General features: G+C 37.9%; 1 protein-coding gene and 5 non-coding genes across 7 annotated transcripts in view; 1 reads left to right on the top strand and 5 right to left on the bottom strand.

Moving 5' to 3' along the window:
• The window catches only part of LOC125775215 (polypyrimidine tract-binding protein 1), a 308123-nt gene that overhangs the window by 268056 nt on the left and 25514 nt on the right, over positions 1-14553 (bottom strand). The gene's annotated exons all lie outside the window — the stretch shown is intronic.
• On the bottom strand, positions 90-163 carry Trnai-aau (transfer RNA isoleucine (anticodon AAU)). The gene has a single exon. It is a non-coding gene; the product is annotated as a tRNA-Ile (tRNA).
• Trnai-aau (transfer RNA isoleucine (anticodon AAU)) lies at positions 636-709 on the bottom strand. Its single transcript has one exon. It is a non-coding gene; the product is annotated as a tRNA-Ile (tRNA).
• Trnai-aau (transfer RNA isoleucine (anticodon AAU)) lies at positions 1437-1510 on the bottom strand. The gene has a single exon. It is a non-coding gene; the product is annotated as a tRNA-Ile (tRNA).
• On the top strand, positions 3347-3418 carry Trnaw-cca (transfer RNA tryptophan (anticodon CCA)). Its single transcript has one exon. It is a non-coding gene; the product is annotated as a tRNA-Trp (tRNA).
• Trnay-gua (transfer RNA tyrosine (anticodon GUA)) lies at positions 4004-4104 on the bottom strand. The gene is made up of 2 exons: positions 4068-4104; positions 4004-4039 (listed from the first exon to the last, which is right to left on the bottom strand). It is a non-coding gene; the product is annotated as a tRNA-Tyr (tRNA).

Raw genomic sequence — 14553 nt, 5'->3', positions numbered from 1 at the left:
TTGAATAGTTCGTAGAATAGTTCGCTAATAGTAGATTGATAAAGGGCGAGTAGCGTTGTATTTTAATAAAACAAAAAAGTAGATAAAGATGGCTCCAGAGAGGATCGAACTCACGACCTTCGCGTTATTAGCACGACGCTCTAACCAGCTGAGCTATGGGGCCTCTATTGTTTTTCGGACGTAATGTAGCACTGGGCTCTGATCAAGGTTTAATTTTAATTCCACGGTTGTATTATTTTTCTTTCCTATTTGTTGGTTTGTCTAATCTTAGCGTGTATGTGATAATATAAACAACCAGTCATTAGTTTATTTAAAGTATATTTGTACAACTTTTTGTTTTGGCGATACAGGCCATATAATAGAATCGTAACTTAATTATAGGCAATTAAATTACAAAAATATAGTTAACGTAAATAAAACGCAAAAAACGCCACAAAAAAATTAAACTGCTTAGTCATAAACTACTCAGTCCACTTGCAATAATACACATTTTACACGTACCCAATCCCCGGGTCTAATTATCAGCTTTTATAGTGTGTCTTCTTCTACTAGACCTAATTGAATTTATTACAATAAGCGTCTATTATATAATCATATAATGTTATAATAATTCGTTCATAAAAATGAACTTGTTTTGGCTCCAGAGAGGATCGAACTCACGACCTTCGCGTTATTAGCACGACGCTCTAACCAGCTGAGCTATGGGGCCTCTATTGTTTATCAAACTTAATGTAGCATTGGGCTCTGATCAAGGTTTAATTTTAATTCCACGGTTGTATTCTTTTTCTTTCCTATTTGTTGTTTTGTCTTATCTTAGCATGTATATGATAATATAAACAACCAGTCATTAGTTTATTTAATGTATAATTATACAACATTTTTTTCGGTGATACAGGCCAGTGTAAAGGCGCCCGGCAACGGTGTATTTTGCAAGCGCAAAATTTTGCAAGGCACTCAAATCACATTTGCAACGACTAAAATCACATTTGCAAGCGTGAGTTCGTTGCCAAGTTATTTGCTTTTGCAGCTACGGTAACTCATGAAAACACTCACGGTGTCGCTATGACTACATACACTCGCTAAGCAAACTGACAGTAGTTTGCAAATTGCAAGAATTTTTGTGCGCTTTCCAGGTTTCTTGCAAATGCTTGCAATTTGCAAGAATCTCATGAGAGCCGTAAATCCTGCAATTTGCAGACTTTTGCACTCGCCGTTGCCGGGCGCCTTAACAGTATAATAATAGAATCATAACTTAATTAAAGCTAATTAAATTACGAACATATAGTTAACGTAAATAAAAAGCAAAAAATCCCTCCTTCCCCGGGCCTAAATATCCACTTTTATAGTGTTTTTTGTTCTACTATATACCAAATAGGATTTACAATAAGTGTCTATTACTATATTATAATCCTCTGTTTATAAAAATGAATTTAATTTGGCTCCAGAGAGGATCGAACTCACGACCTTCGCGTTATTAGCACGACGCTCTAACCAGCTGAGCTATGGAGCCGCTTATATTACTTCATTTTGCTTATTGAACCAATTAATTGACTCTATTTATAATTCATAAAAGTAATCTAACCATAACATATTGTAGATCGTACTGTTAGATTAGATTAGATTTAATGTTGTATAACATACTTTAGTTGAGCATTTATTCAGCTCACGATATTTTATACGAACTGATAAGCTTTGCATTGCTGTACACCAATACACTTACTAATGAAGCAATCTGATAACATTTCATTGCATATAACGGATTACGTACAGAAAGTTTTTTTTTCGCTGTTTGCTAACCGGCAACCAAACATAAACCATCCCCATGCACGAAGATGTTCTGAGACCTTAAAATAAAAGAAAGTCCCGTTCATCTGCTCAGGAATAGCGAATGCATGGCTGAATCGTAACGTTAGCCATACATTATTAATACATCTGTGTGCCGCTGAGCTGGCTTTGCATTGATCCGTGAATTTATTTGGACCAGAAAAATCATAACTCACGCACCGGTGATGAGGCACGTCATAATCATCATGCTGAGCATAATCGAACCGGCAGCAAACGGAGCAGCTCACCGTTTCATTAGCATGAATAATTGATCCTCCTATCGGAAGTGTGCCGTTTGCTGTATGAGTTTGTGTGTGTGTGTGTGTGTGTGTGTGTGTGTGTGTGCACCGTATCCGTAAAATACCGGAATTTCATACATTTTTAAGCGGCAACGCAGTTCGCCAAATTAGTTACCGTCTGTAAGCGGTAACATGCCAGCCAGGAGAGAGCCTGAGCAAAGGACGAAGCACAGTAAGATCAATTTTCTTGAGGATCAGAATTTGTGCTGTAAGATTTAAATAAATAAACGTTTTGCTGTGTGTTTCGTCAAGTGTTGAGTATTCTTGTTCACAAGCAGTCTGCCTCAACTCGTTCCTTAACTATGCTCCGACTAGAGGAAAGCAGAAAGTGCACAAAAAATCAGAAAGGATCGTTACTCTTACTTTTGGTAAAGAAGATAAAAATATGACGGAGAGGGAATGCTGTGCAAAGGAAGAATTCAATTAAAACTTTCCTCCGGTACGAAGGACCTCTTCACCATGGAAGTGACGTACGAAGAACTTGTGATTCGATAGGGCATAGGAAGGAAAACAAAATGACCGCAAGTCGAGCGATAACGTGGTGTATGGAAAGGGGTTTGAAATGGAACTAAGTGCAGAAATATACGTGGTAGCTACCCTAAGTAATCGTTCCCGGTTGCATACAGCACACTCTTTCTATCTCCACATACTCGGATACAACGCTAAACATGGTCCCGACTTAGAATCACCATTCCTGTTGACCTGTTGCAATATAATCGGTAACGTCCGGTAATCTTTACCAGATCCGTACGTACTCTATGTCTTTCCCATCTCAGATGCTAACTGGCCTAGCCCACTTTGCTCAACTTTGGCCAACTTGCGGTGTTAGGGATGTGTTTAATCAATTTTAGTTTAATTAAAATTCACTTTACCGAAACTGGATTACAAGTTGCGCTGGAAGAGTGGGAAGCAGGACAGTACAGAAGTTTGTTTGATTTTCACTACGTTCTTTACTCTTTTCCTGTACATTGACAACGATTACCGGGACTCGTAGTTTACCACTTCCTTATCCGTCCTATTCCGTCCACGGCACGTTCAGTTTCAGCGCCTTTTTGATGGCGAGCAGCACCCACCAATGCGCATTTAAGCATGCAACAATTGACTATGCCGGCGGGTAAGTTGCTTTATGGTGCGGTGATTTTAATTAAGGAACAACAACAAAATACCTTGCCCAACCATTGTGGGGCTTGACTGTAGAAAAAACAGTCAACTCCCCATAAGAAGACTCCGTGGCGCAACGGTAGCGCGTCTGACTCCAGATCAGAAGGTTGCGTGTTCAAATCACGTCGGGGTCAATTAGTCTTCGATCATAGTGAAAAGGGAAGACTGTTTTTATTTAACACTTTTATTTAACAAAGGAGAAATATACTTTCCTTACACCCTTCCCTTCATAAAAAAATTTAATATTGGCGTGCGTGCGGTTTTGCCAAGTCTACATAAATGTTACAAATGAATTCATTATACTTTAAAATTGTTGCATAATTTTAGAAAGAAAAATATGTTTCTATGTGATACATCTAAGATGTATAAAAATTATTTTTTGTACAAAAAATAGCAAAATACATTTAAATTTTATGTCATTATTTTAATTTATATTTAAATTTTATGGTTTGAAAGTCCTACATAATAAACAAAAATCAGTCAATCCTAACTAATTAACATATTTATTCCTTATTTAATCAATCTAATTGTTTATTTTTTATAGCTTTCTTTGTAAATTACATTAACCCAAATTGAAATAAAAAAATTAAAATAACTGCCTGCTTTAAAATTAACTGATTTATAAGTAGAAGCAGCGCACAACGTCATATTAAAATTCAGAGTATCTTAATATTGGAATATCTTAAGTACTTATATAAAAGGAAAAAGCATGTTAAGTTTCCTTCGAGCCGGATTTGAACCAGCGACCTATGGATTACTACTCTCTATCTTTGATGTGATCTTCTACAGTCCACCGCTCTACCAACTGAGCTATCGAAGGTCGTTACGAGAACGGTGATAAAAAAACATCCACATTGCCTTGCACATATGAAATAAAAACATTTCTGTACATTTTTTTAATGTAACGTTGTCAATAAATAGCTGCAATAAAAAAAAATCATTACACCTTGCGTCCCGAAGCCCGAAGCAAACTATTGTTGCCGGGCGATCAAACAAAAACCTTTTTATCGTCTGATAGCAAACGACCCTCCGGATCTTAGTAAATTGTTAATTAAATGTTTGAATAATATTTTGCAGCTTATCATTCTGTGCAAAACTCCTTCCAGTAAGTATAATTAATTGCTTTCTTGGAAGATGCTGTGTACATCCGCCCTAATCCATTCCATGCTACTTCGGTCCGGCGTTCGGATATTTGAGCACTCTATTACACAAGGCTGAAACTTCCTGCCTTCCCGGTACGGAAAATGTGAAATCGCGGTAATTGGTAGGGATGTTGGAGATTTCATTTGTTTATAAAGTTTAAAACTTTTCCTTTTCGCGCACTATTGGACACATGATATCGGGAAAAGTTACTGGCACAGCAAGAGCAGCAGCACACCTGTAGTGTTCTAGCGCATAGTGGGTCGAGTGAGGTGAGTAAATGTTAGAAATGATTTTTTGATATTATTTTTTACAAAACTGTTAACTGTTCTCTGATTAATTTTTCTTATTATAAAGATAGCTATAAGGCGTAATTTATTGCTTTGTTTGTCTAGTTCTAGACTCAATTTAGTGCTCGAATAGTATTTGTGCTATTGAATAATGTTTCCAACTATTTCTTCAAATATTTCAAATTCAATGATTTGACCAAAATTTTTATAATTTATTGTTTATTGTTTAGAAAACAAAAAAAAGTCAAATGAACTATACTTAAATTACATAGACCATTTTATTAACGTCCTTTTTCTATAGTATCATTTATGCTTCGATAGCAACTCGCACCGTTATGACGGTACACTTTTAATTACTAAATATTGATAAGCACTTTCCTTCTGTTAGGCACTTTCGTTCTTCTAGCTTCCGTTTTGTATCGTTTCATTTGCAACTCTTCCGTTCTTTGCAACATTGCAACAAGCGTGTTCTTTTTTTTTTTTGACTAACTTCTTACCCATTACACTACCTTATTTCTCCACTAACAAAATGGCGCTATGAAAGTTTTTCCATTAATTTCAACCACCAATTCTACACATTGTTTGCTCTACGTTTGTTTGCCAAGCTGTACCGATTGGTTGGTGGGATAAAGCCCCTGGACATGATCGAGGATTATATGTACGAAAGAATGGTACAGAAAGAATGTTCATCCCTGCACAACACGAGGATGCAGAGGTGTTACGATTCGCAACCGTACGGCACTGTCCGTTACGGGCGCATCACCCGTTTTCCGGTAGTGTTGTAATTGAAATTCAGAAGATTAAGCACTAATTATTCATTCATTGAATCAACCAACTCACCGTAAAGCTCGAAACTTGTGCAATGAGTGATGGGTGGCCACTGAACTACCATAATCGTCATTCGCGTCGTACCTGACTGAGATGACAGCGCTGGGACGGGTGATGATGGTGACGTTTCAACTCCGTACTGCAACCGGTTCGGTTGATGTGGGGAGGGGAAGTAAATTAATTCCCAATTCAGCACACCGAATGTACACGCGAAGGTGTGGAAAATATGTACCGGTTCCATCATTGCAGTGGCCCAGCGCAAGTCGCCAGAATCGGGCGAACATATCCGATTTGTGTTCCGGCCACTCGGCCCGGTCGGAACAGGTGTTTGTTGGACGGCCATTTCCAACTGCGTTACAAAACGCTCGTTAAATCGGCTTTGATTTCTAAATTTTGCATGTAAATTGGTGACGGCACACAATGTGTTCGGGCACATTTATGCACAAAAGCGAGCATAAATTCAGTCGCATCTGTTCGGTCGCTCGATGCAACGATTTTGGATCCCCCACTGCCCTGCATGTTTTTAACCATTGATGATGGAGTTATTATTTTCCTTTTTTTTTTTGCTTTTTGTTATGGTCAACTACGTCTTTGCCTCGAATCGAAACGAAGCTCGGTACGGAAAGGCATACCGTACACGATTCTAGTTGTGCGATCGATTTGTGGACTGTATCGTAAATTTAATTAAACACCTATTCATGGTGGCAAATTTCAATCGTACGTGTACGACTGTTGAACGTTAAAACAACTTCTCCAGCAACGGGTAACATCGGACCCGGGACCAGGAATCTAAAGCAGAAAGGGTTAAACTTTATCCTTCTGCCTAGATGCCGTGGTAGCACAATCTCGGGAGATTTGTGGAGCAAAATGTTACCGTAATTGGACGGTATCGTTTGGGACGGAGCCCGGTTCGTGTCGTTTGCCGTTGACGCAATTATACACCGTTCGCATAAGTTAATGCCGGCGCGAAGTACGGACCGGGTTGCTTTCGGGTTTTGAGGTGCTACCGTATGGGTGAAGCAGAAATCATACCCATACCTTGTTAACCCCGGACGGACGGACTTCATTTGGTTCGTGTGGTCGTTTCGAAACGCTAGTCGAAACGATCATCATGTCCCATCGTGCAAGAGGTAGTTATAATCATATTGCGAAGAGCAATAAATTCATTTTAGCTAATAATATTATTTTATCATCACCTATGATCGGTGCTGAAGTGGCATGTGTGCTCTGTTCGGATGTCTTCTTAAGTGGATCTTCATGAGCAGGAACTCATTCATTAGGATGGTATTAAGCTTGTTTTAGAGTAGAGATATTGTACATTTGGGAATTAAAAACAAAGCATAGGAACAGATAATATAATTGAAAGTGAAATTATTAAAAGAACATAATTGATAAATTTATAATAATTATTTAGAAAAGCAAAAGCAGCGAATAAGTTTAAATGTTATATACACATTTGTTAAATATTTACTGCACATTTATTAAGTGTACATTTTATAAAAAATTAATTATTTTAGTATTAATTTAAAACTGTTGATTTTGTTACACTGGCATGTAGTTGTTTATAAATAAAAAAAAGATAAATTGATTGTTATGTAAACTAATAACTGATGAGTAAATTTCTAAATGTCTTTGATTCTCTTACTTTGAGTTTTTGCTTATTCAACAATCTTCGAATGGAACTGTGGTATTTGTAGGTATAGAGATATATGTTTGTATAAGTGTATTGAAAAACCAATTAAACAAAACAATTAATTTAATTGTTTGTTTAATTGTTTTAATTGTTTTAATTGTTTTAATTGTTTTAATTGTTTTAATTGTTTTAATTGTTTTAATTGTTTTAATTGTTTAATTACACAATTAATTGGTAATTAAGAACGGTTGTTGTAAGTTGATGGTCATCAAATAAAGTTGAAAGTGAAACCAGAACATGAACTATTTTGATAAGGTCAAGCCGTATAGTTTTGTCTTTTTAATTATATAAACTATAATTTACAATAACATGTATAAAATTAACATTAAGGGCATAATTAAGGAATAACAGGAAGAACAGGCTTAAAAGCTATTCTCACGATATTTTTTCCTTAAAACTTTGTTCGCTGTAGATCGATAGTTGCTGTTAAAACTGAAGCTCGCTTCATATTTACACGTCCAAGGAAGAAGCAAATGCAAATGAAGCATTGAAGTCTTTCTTATGTCAGTTGGTTCACTGAGCGAATCACGATCACGTAGAATTGTTGTCTAATTCCTTCAAATCTAATCTTCAGTTGCCTTCTTTTTTAATAAAAAAAAATGTCAAGAGTATAATCATACAACTGCGACCTGTTTAAAAATTCTAAAATTAAACTCATAACTACGTGTCAGAATGTGAATATGTTTTATGCTGGAAGGGAGAATTTATAAATAAATCGTTTTACATTCTTCATTCTGAGAAATTTCCAACTAGATTATTTTCCACAAAACAATACAATGACTGTGTACGATTTGCCTGTTACACTATCATAAGCTAGCTGGAGCCCTCCCTCCAGGCAGTCCAATTACCGTACCTAACCCCAAAAACGATTACGCAGACAAATGGAATGAATCGTGCCCGGAATGCTGTGCACGTCGTTCCGAGTGGTTTCGAGAAATGGTTCAATTATTTTTAATGAATTGAATCACTATTTGCTCCCGGTTGCCCGAGTACGGCAAACCGGTACGTTCCGGTCGGATGAACCGATGGGATATTTCCAGCCCATGTCTTTCGATGTCTGGCATGCAACAAGTGTGGGCTGACTGTTACCCATTTGCTTGCCAATGCTAACCGGTTGCTATTAATTGTAGTGAAACGAACGAAATGAGTTGCATTGCACCTGACGATGCTTATCGTTGTTCTAAATGCAGAAATCAACAGGAAAATGTCCTTTGGTACAACAAAGCTATCCCGTATGTTTTGGAATTTTACATTTTTGGGATGCAAGGACGAAACCAACTCGATGGTACCTACGGAAGGGGTTCGGTGCTCTTTTTATCTTCACATTTCATTTATCTTGCTTTTCTAACCAAGGGACCCGAAACCCATGGAGTATGGGATCTATTTGAGGAAGAAAAAAAAACACCCCGTATACCTGGACCTTCTTAGTACTTCACCTACTCTCCTGGATGTTTCAGACTTCATGCTGCAAGTTTGTAAACAGGCCCTTACGGGTATCAAGAAAAAAGGCACACCCTCAAAGGTACCAAGAATGAGAAGTTAAACCTCACCACAAACTAGGCATCAAGGAATTAGTCGTTGTACTCAGTCCTGCTACCCGTACGGACCATCAGGACCATCCAACTCCGCATGTGATACCCAGCTCTACAACAAAAAAAATTGAAAAAAAGAAAGCCCAACGCCCGTTCACCCTCAGGGCAACCGTTGTGGAAACCTTTCAACCGTTCCGTACACCGTTACTAATGTGTCAGTCAGTTTTTCCCATGATTAACTTTTCCATATTTAATGAGTAAAATGTTGGCAAAGGATTAGCTTTTAACTGCCGTACCTACTTTTACCCGTTCCAGTGCAATCGTGCCCGAAACGGCCCGGCACCGCATCAAAGGCTCATCGTCAGGAATTCCTGCTCCTGTCGGCCTCGATGAGTAGGATACGAAACCCATGAAACGAAACGCCTGCGAGCGTCTCATTTTTCTTCTCTCGACTCCATCATTGGTGTTTCATTTCTAGGATCAAGACTGGGAGAGATTTTTGTTTTTTTTTTTTGGATATTCATTTTCGAATTGCCCCGCATCGTCCCGCGATGATCCTTGCTGCCTATGTAGCATTCTTTGCACCAGTTTTCTTTCTGCCAGGCAAAGGAGGTGATAGAAATTAAAATTGTAACAAAAATGAAAGATAAAAAAACGTCTAACCCTACTCCGTGTTTAGCAAGGTTTGCAGTGTTGCCGTTAGCAGATTTGTGAGCTTTTTGAGACTTTGAAATGAAATGAAAATTTAATGCATTTTCTTCGAAAATTACATTTACACCCATTTGTTCGATGGTAGGATGTATGCTTTATGTCTAGTTTTTAATTTGCTTGATTGCCTTTGTAAGCCGTTTTAATATTTCCAGACGCAATATGTAGGAAGCTAATTATTTTGTTTTTATTTTAAAATTTTCAAAGTAATTATTTTTAACTGAAGAGTGTATTTGGATTATTAGGAAGAAGATAATCATCTCCATAATGTTGTATTTTTTGTTACGTTGAATTATGCATTAATTCCACCGGTCCATACTGTACAGTGAGATGAAGTATTTTACTACAGTGTGATGTCCTTAATGCAATACATACAGCATAATGAAGCACACCTAATACACCTTGAAGCGGAATGAGTAAAAAGGATACTACAGCAAATAAATAATGTAACGCAATATTTATAATGCTGTGTTTTTGTTTTTATTGTGACAGTTATGAAACGTTGATAAACAACAATCCGGTTTCGCTTTCATCATTAGCGCACCCGCACCCGGTTCACAGAAAGGGATTTAAATTTTCAACAACGCTCCATCATTATTCGGACCCGGGTAAGGGTGCATCAAAAAGCGATCCCCCACCGTCGAAAGGGCGAGAATTGCTGTAGGACAATCAGGTGTTAAGCTGATTAAAAATAATTATTCCATTTGTCACTTCGCATCATGGCAACAAAAAAACAAGCATTGCCCATCGACAGTTCAAAACCCCGCGTGGCTCCCGATCGCTCATGGTGATGTGTCATGGAGCATTACATTGTTTGCTGTCAGCAGTAACAACCACAGTAAAATGGGAACATGTTTGAGGATTGGAATGGGTTTTATACTGTGTCATGTCATAATGATAGGTAAGTAAAAATACGAAAGCATTATCGTGATATGTAGAGTGGAACTTTAGTTTAAAGTTCAAGTTTCTTTGTTGCTTGTTCTATTCAAAATGCTATAAGTTAGTATCAGTATATGGTAGTCATTAGCGTTTTTAACTGATTACAGAATGCCTCGTCTAATGTTACAATCCACCTTACATGAGCTCCCTGTCCTTCAAATTGCTCACAAATAAAGTCCCGATGAGACATTAGCGAGGAATTCTATTCAGGTACATCAGTTGTCGTATATTGAAGAACGTCGACCAATACAGGAATTGATATCATTCTCCTTACATCCTACCCTCATACATCACTAAAGATAGTTCTCAGTCCTGGAATTCTAGTGTCCTGGAATTCTTGGAATCACGTAATTCGTGTCCTGGAATTCAATCCTAATACACGGTCTGACTGATTATGTTTCTTAAGTTTTTATCTAAAACTAAGATCATGAAAAGGTAGGCGATCTTCTCTATCAAAACTTCAAAATTAACAACTCACTAAAGATCCTGGATAAAGCAGGTCTTTATTGATGTAATGTTTAGTCCAAATATTGTATATTCGTGTTTGTATCAGGAATATACTTCCTAGATTTACGACTTCCACACTTTGCACGATATACGACTGATAATGTCTATCTCGTCCAACAATTGAACGAATAATTTAGGGTGAATTCAAAATCGTGTAAAGGATTTTTCGTATATCATCAATCTTTCTGATGACATTATCCAGGACTATGATGTGCCAGTTATCGGTTAGATACGACGCTAATATTTTCCACTGAACTCCTTGCAAATAGTGATTTACAAAAATCGTACTCATTTTTCAGGAAATCCTTATATCTCATGGTGACGTTACTGAAACAGTAGCACATGGACATCTGCATCATTAATACGACAGGATAATGATTCAACCCATACTTGCACAATAATCGAAAATAGGTTTAAAATAGAAATTCTAGAAAAGCAGACGAATGTTAGCAATTCAACTTCCCTTTAATGTTAGTGTCTTACTTTTTCTTTCAAATATCTAAATTTATCCTTTTGGCAATTTCATATACATTTCCTATAGTTTATTTATTTCACATTAATAAACACACTTTCTATTGCTATCATATCAAATTGAGTTACAACACCTCTGTATCGTACCACGGTCGGGAACACCTAAAGGCGCTAAACTTTATCCTTCTCGATCGCTGTTCACCACAGCCAACATGCCAACCACCCACGTTTAGAATGTCGTGTGCAGGCCCGTATCAATTTACTACTGAATTAATTTCATTCGAAAAGTTTTCCTTACTCTTTTGTAGCACTGTTTGCACCGTACCCTTTATACTTTGTGTGTATGCTGTTTTTTTTTGCTCTGAGTCCGGTAGCAGTAAGTAGCAGCATACTTGTTACCTTTAGCACACATGTGGCCCAGAACGGTCACCGTTACCGGGCCCATCTCGTTTTTGCTCTGTGGGAAAAATAACTTTGGGTTCGTTACGTGCTACCGAGGGCCATAAATTATCTACCTAATGATGTGTTTAATAAATTTAAACGAATTTATTTATTTCAAAGAGAGAAAAAACACTATCATACATGAATAAAATAAAATAAACTTGCATTTTACTAAATTAAATTTACCATGGTAAATTTTTATTTCGTACGGTATAATTGCGTACAACCAACTACACTATATCCAAGCTAACAGTGCTTAGAGGGTTTAGCTTACCAACGAAGCCGAAGCGTGTGGCTGTGGCCAAAGTCCCCTCGGCCGGGAGAATTAATTCAACATCAAACAAAACCCCGAGGCGAGGACACAATTGTTCAACCACCCACCGACCGGTTTGCCGCGCAAAACCCAAACAGCAACAGTGGGCAACAACGGTGCGTTGCGGTCGCATAACACGATGCTCGGTGGAAAGTTTTTGCAGTACCCAACAGTGAAAGCAACCAACCAGCAAAACCTACCCCACCACATCCGTATCGTAGGGATATCATATGTTTCTAATACTGGTTGGTTTGTGTGAATTTTCCAACTGTTCGCTGTGGGATTGAGTGAAAATTGCCCCCCAAAAACGCGACCGCACATCATTACGGGGGAGAACAAAAAAAAATAACGAAAAGGACGGTGGAAGGGCAAAGTTTCGTAATTAAATTAAAATATGTTTCAATCGTCTACCACCGCGGTACTATCCTTCGGTACAGTCGTGAGTGTTGATTTTAGCCCAACTTTCATACACTGATTACAACGGAGTTGCTCCGTAGTGAGCGTGACCGTAGCGTTTGTTCCTTTTCTTTCCTCCGCGCAAGGATTCAGGGGACGCTTATCTACGAATTGTATGATCACATACGCTACGGAGAGCAAATAAATACTACTCGGTGTTTCCTTTACAAAATGAACTGAAAGAATATGAAATACCCATCCGAACGAACCGGGGTCTCCAGCCTGCGTACAGTTTTGCCAGTATGGTGCATATAAATTTGGTACAAAAGTCACAGCTGCAACAATTCCCGAGCGCAACGAACACGGCAAACGGGGCAACCGGGTTTTTGGGGTAAATGATTTGTTTAACAAAAACTTTAACCAAACAGACAGCATCCGATTCGGCTTCTGTATCGTGTCTTGGTTCCCGTCTAACCTCTTTCCCAATGAGAAATTTCCGCTCCCATCAGGACCCGTGGTTTTGCTTCCGATCATTAAACCGGACACGAGTTCGGTAGCCAACAGAAAGACACTTCTGGCCCATCTGAGCCCATCGTTTTTGGGGCGGGTATTTTAGGGAAAGTTTTGCACACCTTGCATCCCGACGGTGTAGTGGATGTGGATGGATGATTAAAGGCCCGAAAGGTGGAAATGAACTACATCCATTTCTCGGCCAAGCGTCGGAAGTGGTTTTATGGAAGGAGATTGTTTATGCTTAGTACGCTGCAGAGAAACGGGCAACGGCGCATTGTGTTTGTATGTGACTGTTTCACCGTTTGGTGGTTTTAAAATCCCATGAACGTTAGGAATTGATTGTACAAGTGTTTCGTTTGATGAGGTGTTTAGGTACTATATTAGCAGGAATACATTTATTCATGATTCCGAGGACATTAATTTACTGGTAATAATATCCGGTGGTATGAGTGATCAACGGCGTCGGAATCGCAGGACATGGCAGGACTGGGGATTAAATCACATCTGGATCGTGCTCCCGTAGCAAGAACTGACTATCCGAGTACGCGGTAAAAATAAGTCTAGTAAGCCAGAAATGGCCGACGTGACCTTAGAGGTCATTAAAGCCCAAAAGAGAGAGAGAGAGAGAGAGAATATTCGTGAATAAAAAAAATTAGACTACAATAATTTGATCAAATCACCAATCTGAGATCCAAGATTTCGGAATTCCCATTCCTGGACAGGATTGTTTGAGTAACAAAACTGTTGTGAATTTGTTAGAGCTGATCACTTCAACACATTCATAGGCACTGTCAGAACGAGTGTCCTAGAGCGAATCGTGATCAAGCTGCTATACCTGTAAAGTCTGTAATGTCATTATATGTATTGTATGTACAAAATGTATTTTTATGAGAAGAAAATAGGGGAACAGATTCCGATTAAAACGTCATACCCTAAACTTGAAGGTTAACATGTGCAAGCGCACTCGTGCAAATCTCCAACATTCTTCATTATACAAAATAATGATCACCTTCGATCACATCAGCAAGAAAATGAGTATTCTGCAAGCAATTTAATTTAAACTTTAATAATTCTAACATGCAGCTCTATTAATTTTAATAAATTAAATTAAAACTTACTAATACTACTAATTTAATTTACTAATAAATTTACTAATTAAATTCTGCTGTGCAGTTGATCACCGAAAAACCGAGGGCTCTTTAGAAATATGTTAAATGTCTTACTCCCAAAAAGAATATTTATGATTAATGAAATCTTGGCTTATTGTCATTATGTTTGTAAAGCATAATCTTAAACAAGGTGCAATATAGCAATAAAAAACATTACAAACTTTTCTTCGTTCGCTTGAGAAATAAAATACCTCTTCCGTATGTCCTAATTATTTCTGAACACATCCTACCGATACAAACTAAGCTGAAAGTCAGCCAAAGTCGTACTGCAATCATGCACAAAACTTCTGGCCCGGTACCAGATGCGCTGAAGGTGCTTCACGATTTAT

This window comes from Anopheles funestus, chromosome 2RL (genome assembly GCF_943734845.2).
Source record: "Anopheles funestus chromosome 2RL, idAnoFuneDA-416_04, whole genome shotgun sequence".
Taxonomy (NCBI): domain Eukaryota; kingdom Metazoa; phylum Arthropoda; class Insecta; order Diptera; family Culicidae; genus Anopheles; species Anopheles funestus.
The sequence above is the reverse complement of the archived record's forward strand: the minus strand, read 5'-3'. Positions and strand labels throughout refer to the sequence as shown.